At 42.8% G+C, this 12,332-nt stretch overlaps 1 non-coding gene across 1 annotated transcript; it reads left to right on the top strand.

Annotated features, from left to right (window-relative positions):
* Positions 1 to 4,876: 4,876 nt before the first annotated feature.
* LOC126013173 (U6 spliceosomal RNA) lies at positions 4,877 to 4,982 on the top strand. Its single transcript, XR_007497501.1, has one exon. It is a non-coding gene; the product is annotated as a U6 spliceosomal RNA (small nuclear RNA).
* Positions 4,983 to 12,332: the final 7,350 nt, after the last annotated feature.

Here is a 12,332-nt window from a genome sequence, read left to right as displayed (position 1 = left end):
GAAGATAATACTAATCATTTCAGATTGACCCTTGTTGATCTAAGTTTTGATAATTCCATTTGCTTTTGTGTTATAACATAAACATGAATTAAATTCGTTTATGCTTGCAAGAAGGCAAGTTATTATAGTTTGTGAAAAATTGGAGAAAACTGGTGTTTACACATTTAACTTTTTGTGTGTGTGTGTGGTTTTTGGGACACACCCGGCAGTGCTCAGGGGTTATTCCTGGCTCCAGGCTCAGAAATTGCTCCTGGCAGGCACGGGGGGCCATATGGGACGCCGGGATTCGAACCAATAACCTCCTGCATGAAAGGCAAACATCTTACCTCCATGCTATCTCTCTGGCCCCACACATTTAACATTTAATGCCTAAAATGACTATTTTGAGCTTGGTAAAATAAGAAATTTTGAATAAAAATGTTGAATATGAGACATGGAAAAGACTATATATATATATTTGTTTTGGGGCCACACCTGGCGGTGCTCAGGGGTTACTCCTGGCTCTCCACTCAGAAATTGCTCCTGGCAGGGTCAGGGGACCATGTGGGATGCTGGTGATCGAACCCAAGTTCATATCAAGTTGGCCTCATGCAAAGCAAACGCCCTACCACTATGCTATCTTTCCGGCCTCAGTATATATTCTTGTAGTGAAAATTTGAGGGTTTATAGGATCTTTAATTTAACGTTCCTATATGACATTAAGTCATATGACATCGAACCTAGGGTTTCCCCACGCAAAGCTTGATGCTATTCCTGCATTTCTAGTTCTCCTTTTTTTCCTTTCCTTTTCTTTTTTTCTTTTTTTTTGGGGGTGTGTGTGTGCACACCCAGTGATACTCAGGGGTTACTCCTGGCTATGCGCTCAGAAATCGCTCCTGGCTTGGGGACCATATGAGACACCGGGGGATTTATTTCTTTTCCTCCCTCCCTCCCTTTCTTCCTTCCTTCTTTTGCCACACCGGGTGGTGCTCAGAGTTACTCCTGACTGTGCTCAGAAATCGCCCCTGGCAGGCATGGGGGACCATATGGAGAGTCGGGAATCAAAAACGGTTAGTCCCCGGTCGTCTGCATGAAGGCAAATGACCTACCGCTGTGCTATCACTCCGGGCCCTCTTTTTTGGGGGGGTGTTTTGGGGCCATTCCCAGTGATGCTCAGGGCTTACTCCTGGATCTTCACTCAGGAATCTATCCTGGTAGTGTTTGGGGGAACCATATGGGATACTAGGGATTGAACCTAGGTTGGCCTCATGCAATTCAAGTAAGTGCCTTACCTGTTGTATTTCCTGTCTGGCTTCTCCCTCCTTATTTAGTAACAAAAAATCCTTTCTCCTCCACTAAGTTTTTTTTAACATTTATTTATTTATTTTGGTTTTGGGGCCACACCTGGTGGCACTCAGGGGTTACTCTTGGCAGGCTCAAGGGACCATGTGGGATGCTGGGGATAGAACCTGGGTCAGTCCTGGGTCTGCAGGTGTGCAAGGCAAAAGCCCTACCGCTGTGCTGTCATCCCAGCCCCTGCTCCACCTAGTTTTAGCTGGACCTATATACTTCTTCAATTTGGGAGTATATGCTCTAATCTCCCTTGCAGTACATGATTATGTTACTAAATTCTTGGAATATGAATAAAAGTTACTAGTACAACATTCATATATCTTTGAAAGAAAATAACTTGACTCTCCATTTTCTCTCTTTATCTTTCTCCTTCCAAAGGTCTAAAACACAAATGTAAATAAGAGATTCAATCATGCCAACATGAACACACCATAGTGGCAAGTAAGGTAAAAGAAACCTGGATTCTGGCATGAGCATATAGAGAATAGCTACCTCAATACCCCCTACTGGATTATTAAGGGAGAGAAATGAAGTTCTTGCTGAGTTATTGTCCTTTAAGGACTCTGTTACAGCAACCCATATAACAGTAGCCCATAACCCAACATGGGAGCAAACAAAAGATAGTGCTGAAGTTTCTAATACTTTCCTAACTTAGTCAGAAATGACTATGGAGTTAGAAAAGGCTGTGATAACACCCATTTATCTTTAATAATTTTTGCTGAGTGAGGTCACAGCCAGCAAAGAGCAAAATTGGCAATACTATTGTCTTATCTCAAGAAAAAGACATTAAAGCACCTTGAAAGTTGTGTCTCTCTCTCTGTCTACCTAGCTTTGGGAGTATAGTTCAATCATGCACAACAAAAACCAGCAGCCACTTGACTCACTTCTTGCTCTCCATCCTGCAAAGCTCCATCATCTGTGATCTTCAAAAACTTGACTCCAACAAATTCTCAATATTGACTACATTGACTAATCCTGCTTGGTCATTTTGGTATGTTAATGTTTGCAAGAGGAAGGCAATATGGAAGGAGTTATATCTGAGCTAGATCTTTTTTTGTTTTGTTTTGTTTGTTTTGGGGCCACACCTGGTGACGCTCAGGGGTTACTCTTGGCTATGCACTCAGAAATCGCTCCTGGCTTGGGGGACAAGCCGGGGGAATCTAACCCCAGTCTGTCCTAGGTCAGCCACGTGCAAGGCAAACACCCTACTGCTTGCGCCACCGCTTTGCCTTGAGCTGGATCTTGAAAACTGGATAAGAACTGGAAATATAAAGACTCTTTAGAAGAAGGGAACAGCATGGACAATAAAGTCAAAGCAAAAGGAGCATATTTTATTTCAGAAGTCTTTTTGAATATCCACTATGTGTTAGACACTATGCTAGCACCCAGAGTCATAAATATGAATTTGGCTTCAGAGACTTCTGCTAATAGTTTTTGCCATTTTTCTATTCATTGCTATTTGCTTGGCTTTCTTAGTCACTTTCTTAGCCATATTTCTGCATGAGCAGATTTTCTTTCTTGAATCTTGAGTATATGATGCTTTTGTTGCTTCTTAAATATATTCATTTTCAGTCTTGTACATCTTAACCTGCTATTGATAACCATTCCTCTAATTTGTTGAGGTCAATTAAATTTTGATCTTTTCTATGCCTGTGTCCATCTATCCATATCCATCTACTTGAGGTTATCTATAATATTTATGAAGACTTCTAATTTTTTTTCATGGTCCAGACACAGCTTTTATTCTTTTTTTTTTGGGGGGGGGGGAGGTTTGGGTTTTTGGGTCACACCTGGCAGCGCTCAGGGGTTACTCCTGGCTCCATGCTTAGAAATCGCTCCTGGTAGGCTCGGGGGACCATATGGGATGCCAGGACTCCAATCACCATCCTTCTGCATAGAAGGCAAATGCCTTACCTCCATACTATCTCTTCGGCCCCGCTTTTATTCTTTTGTGCCAATATATATTAAAGGTTGGAAGACAAGAAATAGGGCTCTAGAATCCCATATACAAAACCTTAATATATGACATAATTAATTGATATTACATACACTTGACCACAATTATATATAATGTATATGTTATACATAACCAATATATTAATATATTTATATATAATTGACCACAGTTTTATTAACTGACACTGCAGTGATGTCTCTTAAATGATAGTCACAAATGTTAACAGATCCTTGAATTCTGACCACATGTATAAATAATGGGACCCAGTGCACTGACTCTGAGTTTTCAAGTTATATGATCTAATTGAGGAAGCAAACTGACAATGTGTGTGTCTGCGATTGACAGGGGACTTTTTTTTTTAACCATCCTTTTCTTAATGTATTGAGACAACCAAAGTGAGAGAGCGGGATCATAGGAAGAAATTCTCTTCTATGCTACTTTAAGAAGGATGAAGAATTTGTTAACTAGTATGTCAGGATCCATGTCATTAGTTAGTCCACATTTGACCTATATTTGGGGCTACTCTGTGTTGAGAGGTCACATGATCGATCACAAGTGCTACTTTTGCTCCATGTTTCTGTCATGTGGAAGAATGTGGAATGTGCTTTAGCATTCACTTAGGTAAGTACAGCTGGCTTGCTTTGCTGATCTGATCATCTTTCTTTCTTCAGGCACATCAGGGCTTGATGATTCAAATATTTAAGGCACTGGTTGAAGCAGGGAATTATAAAGCTTCCCATCAACCTAACCTTAAGTCATATGACTGAATGTGGTCTTTTGGTAGAGTTCTATTCAGAGGTGATTTACTGCTAGCTCCGTTATAAATAAAACTATCCTTTGGTTTCTATTTCAATTTCTTTCTTTTGTATAGTTCCCTTAAGAACCCTAATGAGAGAAGAGACAATTAGCATGTTTTCTGCCAAACAATGTCATGTACATGGTCTACCTGCCATCTCATTTGCCTTGATCATACCAGACCATATTGTTGCCTTAACTTTTTTTTTCATGTCTTTTTGCTGCCCTTCCCAGGCAAGATTATAATTTGCTACCCTACTGACATCAGACTTGATCAGGTGAACTTGTTTTGACCAAGAATATGTGAGCAGATCTCTAACATATATAGATTCTAGGCAGAATAGAAAAGAGTCTATGTGTGGCTCTCTAGGATCATTTTCCCTCTTCCATGAGACCAATACTATTCCAGATAAGACTTGAGTGCTGGCATGAAGACAACTTAGATAGAATAGAGCCTGGTTGACCTGCCATTGTTCTGTGCTGGTGACAGCACTAATCATGTAGCTGGAATAATCCTATGGTTCTTAACATAATTTAGGTTGTCTTTCAGCAACCAACATCAATAAAAGTTGAATGGAGAAAAAAAGTGTTTATTACAGGACATGGAAATTATACCACACACCTATAGTAACATAACAAGAACATGGGGGTCAAGGAGGAACTGGGTAGGAATGGACTTTGGGTTTTGCTTTAATTGGGACTGAAGATGGAGACTTAGGGATACATGGGGTCACTATAGATGAATCTAAACTATAGGAGTGGGACTCTAAAGAGTGAGGGAAAAATGGCTTAGTGCTCGCTTTGGCAGCACATATACTAAAATTGGAATGATATAGAGATATTAGCATGGTCCCTGCGCAAGGATGACACACAAATTTATGAAGCGTTCCATATTTAAAATAAAAACAAACAAACAGAAAAACAAATGGCTTAAATGGTAAGTAATCAAAAGCCACCAGGTTCTCTAAACCAAAGGAAAATAAAAGTGGAACAGATCAATGGTACTTCACCTAGATGTGTCTTGCTATATTTGAGATAGCAATCTTTAAAGTGGATGCCTCAATAATTAAAGCTTAAGTTAGGTACTTGGAGTACTTACAAAATGAGAAAATCTGATTATAGGGCTTAACACTATAGCACTACAGTGCACTGCTATCATATATTACTATAGTGCTACTGTACAAAATTACAGTAGCGGGCCCGGAGAGATAGCACAGCAGCGTTTGCCTTGCAAGCAGCTGATCCAGGACTAAAGGTGGTTGGTTCAAATCCCGGTGTCCCATATGGTCCCCTGTGCCTGCCAGGAGCTATTTCTGAGCAGACAGCCAGGAGTAACCCCTGAGCACTGCTGGGTGTGGCCCAAAAACCAAAAAAAAAATTATAGTAGCACTACACTATAGCACTATAGTATTTTCAAGGGAAAATTTTTTGTTAAAAATCACTTATTATCTAATCTAGTTTATCCTGACATTTACTTCTTTACATCAAACACAGTATTTTGGAGGCCGGAGCTATAGCACAGCCAGTAGGGTATTTGCCTTGCACACGGCTAACCCAGGTTCAATTCCCAGCATCCCAGATGGTCTCCCAAGCCTGCCAGAAGTGATTTCTGAGCGCAGAGCCAGGAGTAAGCCCCTGAATGTCACTGGGTATGTCCCTCATAAAAAAAAAAAAAAAAAAAAAAAACCCACCATCATTTGTTTTCTCAGCAACTATTTTTCCTTCACTCCTCTTTTCTTTTTTTCTTTTTTTCAGCCACACCCGATGACGCTCAGGGGTTACTCCTGGCTATGCTCTCAGAAATCGCTCCTGGCTTGGGGGATTATATAAGATGCTGGGGGATCGTCCTAGGCTAGCGCATGCATGGCAGATGCCTTATGGCTTGTGCCACCACTCCGCCCCTCCATTCCTCTTTTCAAAATTATTTTTATTTTAGTCACTGTGGTTTACAAAACTTTTATTGGTGTGATTTCATGCATAATACATTCCAGCACTACACCCCCCACAGCAGAATGTCTGGGAGGCGTCCACCATTGTCCCTGTGTTCTTCTTCAACTCCCCCCTACTAATCTTCCTATTAAAGACCAGTTTCTATTCTCAGTTTCTGTTCCCTTCAGGAATTTGCTATTCTCCTACTATGTTTCTGTCAGTCTCTCTCCTTCTGATTAACTTCACTCAGCATGATATTCTCCAGATCCATCTACAAAGCAGCTAATTGCATGGTTTCATTTTTTTTCTTAAAGCTGAGCAGTATTCTTGTGTGTGTGTGTGTGTGTGTGTGTGTGTGTGTGTGTGTGTGTGTGTGTGTATGTACCAGAGTTTTTTTATCCAGTCATCTATTCCTGGACACCTGGGTTGTTTCCAGGTTTTGGCTATTGTGAACAGTGCTGTAATGAACATTAAAGTACAAATGTCTTTTCTGAATAGAAAAGACATCTACCTTGGGGTAGATGCCCAGAAGTGGAATTTCTGAGTCATGTACTCAATTCCTAGTTTTTTGAGTAAGTGTCCTTACTGTTTTTTTTTTTATTTCCTAAAGGCTGAATCATTTAACATTACAACCAGTGGTAAAAAAAAAAAAAAAGGATTATTTCTTTTTTCCCCTTCCTCCTCCCATCCTTCCCTTTTCTCCTTCCCTTCCTTCCTTCCTTCCTTCCTTCCTTCCTTCCTTCCTTCCTCCCCCCTTCCCCCTTCCTTCCTTCCCTCCTCCCCTCCCTTCCTTCCCTCCCCTCCCTTTCTTCCCTCCTTCCCTCCCTCCCTTCCTCCCTCTCTCCTTTCCTCCCTCCCTCCCTTCCTTCCCTTCCTCCCTCCCTCCCTTCCTTCCTCCCCTCCCTTCCTTCCCTCCCTTCCTCCCTCTCTCCTTTCCTCCCTCCCTCCCTTCCTCCCTCCCTCCCTCCCTTCCTCCCTCCCTCCCTTCCTTCCCTCTCTTCCTCCCTTCCTTCCTTCCCTTCCTCCCTCCCTCCCTTCCTTCCCTCCCTTCCTCCCTTCCTTCCTTCCCTTCCTCCCTCCCTCCCTCCCTTCCTTCCCTCCCTTCCTCCCTTCCCTCCCTCCCTCCCTTCCTTCTTTCCTTCCTTGTTCCCTCCCTTCCTTCCTTCCCTTCCTCCCTCCCTCCCTTCCTTCTTTCCTTCCTTGTTCCCTCCCTTCCTTCCCTTCCTCCCTCCCTCCCTTCCTTCCCTCCCTCCCTCCCTTCCTTCTTTTCTTCCTTCTTCCCTCCATTCCTTCCTTCCTTTCCTCCCCTTCCTTCCTTCCCTCCCCTACCTTCCTCCCCTCCCTTCCTTCCCTCCCTTCCTTCCTCCCTCCTTTCCTCCCTTCCTCCCTCCCTTCCTTCCCTTTCTCCCTTCCCTTCCTCCCTCCCTCCCTTCCTTCCCTCCCTTCCTCCCTTCCTTCCTCCCTCCCTTCCTTCCTCCCTTCCTCCCTCCCTCCCTTCCTCCCTTCCTTCCTTCCTTCCTTCCTTCCTTCCTTCCTTCCTTCCTTCCTTCCTTCCTTCCTTCCTTCCTTCCTTCCTTCCTCCCTTCCTCCCTCCCTTCCTTCCCTCCCCTCCCCTCTCCTCTCCCCCACCTCTCCCCTCCCCTTCCCTTTCCTATTTGAAAAAAGAAAAAAGAAAAAAAAAAGGAAGGGTTCATTTTTCTCTACACACATGCCAACACTGTGTGTTTGTGTGTGATATGTGTTCTTTTATTCCTCTTAAGATAATTCCACGTCTGGTCCAGGAATGTGACTCAGTGGGAATTGCTTTATCTTGTATTGGTGCGGTCCTGAGTTCAATTCCTAGCACTGTACAGTCTCCCAAGCACCATCTGAAATGACTCCCTCTTCCAAAAGCAATAAATTGGGAAGAAATAGCTCCTGAGCACCACTGGGTATGAGCTAAAAACAAACAAACAAACAAAAAGAAAACATCAATAGGATCAGTACAGAAAACAGGATCTTTAGCTACAGAAACCTGACAGCAACAACCGTGATTGTGAAGAGCTTTTACTGGGACCACAGAGAAAGACTTGGGGTTGGACAACCTAGTGTGCCTAAAGCCTGGAGTTGGTCTTATGCCAAAAAACTTCATGGGTAGGGTCTCCTTGTTTTTAGGCAGAGGTTTTTCTTTTCTATTTCTCCCATAATTGGCTGTACCTATGCAAACAACAACAACTGCCACGCATATACCTTATTTATTGTATTTTTTAATCTTTTATCTTAAAAAAGACTTATTAAACCTTTTGCTATTGTATTAACGAGTTTATTGGAACTACAATAATTTTCACAAATACACTTGCTACTGAACTTTTTTCTTTTTCTCTTTCATTTTTTTGGGTTTTACTTTCTATTTTTTTGATAACTTTGCTTTCTGTCATCTTGAAACAAATGTAATATGATCAGTTGTATGAACCATGTGATGCATTTTCTTTCCTTCTTTTTTAGTTTTTGGTCCACACCTGGTGACACTCAGGGGTTACTCCTGGCTATGCGCTCGGAAATCACTCCTGGCTCGGGGGACCATATGGGATGCTGGGGATCAAATCCAGGTTCATCTTGGGCAGCCATGTGCAAGGCAAATGCCCTACCTCAGTGCTATTGCTCCAACCCCAGTGATGCATTTTCTTTAAATAAAAAAATAATGAAAGTAAAAAGAAAGAAAACGTCAAGTTTTTCCAGGTATTCACTTAATACTACATGTGCTTTGGGGAAGAGATTCTAATTTCCCTAGCCACAGGTGATGAACCATAATTAAAATAAGCCATTCATAATGGTTTCTTTCTTTTTTGTTTTAGTTTTTGGCTTTTTTTGTTTGTTTGTTTTTATTTGGGGGGCCCACAATCAGTGACACTCAGGGGTTACTCCTGGCTTTGGACTCAGAAATTGCTCCTGGCTTGGAGGAGCATATGAAATGTCGGGGATTAAATTCAGGTCAGCCCTGGGTCAGTCGCATGCAAGGCAAACACCCTACCGCTGTGCTATTGCTCTGGCCTCTCATAATGGTTTCTTATTCCTCACTGGTAACTGGTTTAGTTGTAGAAGACTGTGAAGCCAGCTTTTTTTTTTTTTTAAAGACAAAACATTATTGATTGATAGGTTTTTGGGTCACACCCAGCAGCGCTCAGGGGTTACTCTTGGCTCTGCACTCAAAAATCACCCCTAGCAGGCTGGGGGGCCATAAGGGATGCTCGGAATTGAACTGGGTCCCCCTTGGATTGGCCGCATGCAAGGCAAACACCCCACAACTGTGCTATCTCTCCAGCCCTTTTTATAACTTTATTTATTAATTGATTGGGTGAAATCAACTTGAGAGTTTCTTAGTTATTTGCTCCCTTTGCTAATAAAAAAAGAGATATATGGTGCCAAAGGGATACACAGCATGCCTTGCACACAGCCAACACAGGACAAACCCTGGTTCAATTCCCAGCTTCCCGTATGATCCCCAGAGCTTGTCAGGGGTGATTTCTGAGTGTAGAGCCAGGAGTAAACCCTAAGCATCGCCAGGTGTGACTCAAAAACAAACAAAAGAAAAGAGGTATGGGGGGGGAGCCATGAGGGCAGGTATTGCTTCTCTTTCTTCCTCTCTCTCCCTTTCTCTCCCTCTCTCTCTCCGTCTCTCTCTGTGTATGTGAGAGTGATTGAATGAGAGTGTAAGGTTCGGTAGTCCAGATGCTGCTCCGACAGGGAGAAATGAAGGGACAGTCACTCAGGCAAAAGCTCAAGTGGGTTCTTTATTCTGGCCGGCCATGGTCCAATGCTCATTCAGAACTGAACAGAGGCCAAGGGCCACGTGGCTTTCTTTGTTCATCCTTATATACCATAAGAAGGGGAGGGGGAAGAGAGGGGCGGGGATGACTTCCTTATAAGGGTATGACATCCGCTAAGGTAATACGAGTTCCTTTTGAGGACAAAAAAGAGTTAGATACAAAAAGGCAGGTATAAGTGGGGGGGGGGGTGTAACTAGTTGTTGACTTCCCTTTTCAAGAGAGAGAAAGATGAACTGAAATTGTAGCAGGCATATTGCAACTATGAGGGAAAACGATATAAGAGTGAAAAGATTCTGGGCCCCTGATAGTGCTAGGGAGCTACCGTATTTGCCAGCGTATAAGACGACTGGTCATATAAGACGGCCCCCTAATTTTGCAGTTAAAACATAGGTTTAGGCCTATACTCACTGTATCAGACAGAACGTTCCTGTGCTGCAACTGTATGTACAACAGTGAGCCAATCACAACAAGCAAAGGTTCAAAGGTTCTACTGTAATAGACTTCCTCTCTGACTCTGGCCAATCTGAGCAGGCTTTTTACAGTGTAGATTTGGGTCCAGAACATTGTCTAATTTGCATGCCTAAAAAGCCTGCTTGGATTGGCTGAGTTAGAGAGGCTGTCCGAGCAGCCTTGCAGTGATTGGTGCAGGATCGAGTTGGAAAATTCGTTTTGTGGCAATATTCAGACAATTTTCGTTTAGCAGCATATTGAAACATTTTTCAGGATATACTCGGCGTATAAGACAACCCCTGATTTTAGGTTGACTTTTTTTTGTTTCAAAAGTCGTCTTATACGCCGGAAAATACGGTACTAAAAGAACTAAACCCTGAGCATCCCTGCTCCCAGATTTCTGGTTATATAAAATAAATCATTTTCTTGGTTAATACAATTACATTTGGAATGCAGGGAAAAGATTACCTTTAAACTTTGGTGATGAGATGATGGTAGGACAGTGTCCATTTTCATTGTTGAAATTCAGACATCAGGGTTAGATTTGAATTTGGGAGGTATCTTTGGTAAAATAGTCAATCAAATAATACATGTTGAAAAAATAACCCTATACTTGGAACAGCTGACACTGCTTGAGAACTCTTGGGAGTGTAATAAGACACTCGACTTATAGCACTGTAGTTACTTCTTAACTGAATATGCCATCATGAAGGGTCCTTAGATGACAGAAGTGCCTGCAGCTTCCTCACCAGGGAGCTAGGAAGCTCCTAGCCAAGACAGCGAATGATGATAACAACTGGATGCTCAAATCTTTTTTTCAAGTTTGGATTATGAGGAGTTTGGTGGCAAATGATGTCTAGTCCTGTGTGGGTGACTGAAAATTGGCTTCTGTGCAATTTCTCAGTTTACTGACTCAGTTATTGCTGTTCAGAAATTGCTGGTCCAGAACTATGGTTCTGACTATTCTTACAAATATTCTTGGAACCTATAGGAAGCATCAGGGTGATTAAAATGTATACCGGAGGGCCTCAAGAAAATGACTAATGCAGAAGAGAAAGATACTAATCATAAAGCATTTGGGTGTTATTTATTATATTCCTGGGACCCTAGAGAGAGAAGAGCTGGTAGGGTGCTTGCCTTGCATACAGCGGACCCAAGCTCTATCCCAGCATCCCATATGATTCCCCAAGTACCGGCAAGAATAATTCCTGAGGGCCCGGAGAGATAGCACAGCGGTGTTTGCCTTGCAAGCAGCCAATCCAGGACCTAAGGTGGTTGGTTCAAATCCCGGTGTCCCATATGGTCCCCCGTGCCTGCCAGGAGCTATTTCTGAGCAGCCAGAAGTAACCCCTGAGCAACGCCGGGTGTGGCGAGCAACGCCGGGTGTGGCCCGCAACGCCGGGTGTGGCTCCTCCAAAAAAGCAAATAAAATATGTTTCTGGGGAAAAGATGGAGCATTTTGCAAAGCAAAGGATTTGCATAGTATTTATGATTTGGGAAAGGCTACTTGAAACTCGACAGAACTTTTTCAGAGGCACACACCTGGGTAAATGCACACACCTGCATGCCCCCATGAAGTGAAAAGTCTGTCCACTTAGCCCCATTTCTATGCTATTGTTGTTGAGGTGCCTAGAAGTCACTATTGCTTCCCTAAGCAAAACAAAAGGAAAAAAAAAAAAACAAAACAAAACAATACAGAAAAACAGTGCCTCCTCCATTCCATATATGAATTTGAATCAATTGGAAGAGCAAGTGTCCTCTCCAAAGGCAGCACTTCAGTCTAGCAGTTATCTAGAAAGAAAAATCTGCCTCCTGATATCATTGGTTGCAGACAATTGGATAGGACCAAGGAGAGCATTTGAGAGAAGATGACTCAGTTGGAGGGCGGGCATCAGGTGGCTAGAGAGTGATGCTCATGCTAATCAGAAGGCATCTCAGATCCGCGGTCACCACGTCAAGGGTCTCCAGGTGCAGAAGTGCTACAAATTAGGAACCTTCTGTGTTCTGGGGGTTAAAATGGGAGAAGTGGGGAGAAGACCCTGAGAAAGGCACCTACAAGCTGT

The sequence above is a fragment of the Suncus etruscus genome, chromosome 6, assembly GCF_024139225.1.
Source record: "Suncus etruscus isolate mSunEtr1 chromosome 6, mSunEtr1.pri.cur, whole genome shotgun sequence".
Classification (NCBI taxonomy): Eukaryota; Metazoa; Chordata; class Mammalia; order Eulipotyphla; family Soricidae; genus Suncus; species Suncus etruscus.
Note: the sequence above shows the minus strand (reverse complement) of the source record. Positions and strands in the feature narration are given on the sequence as shown.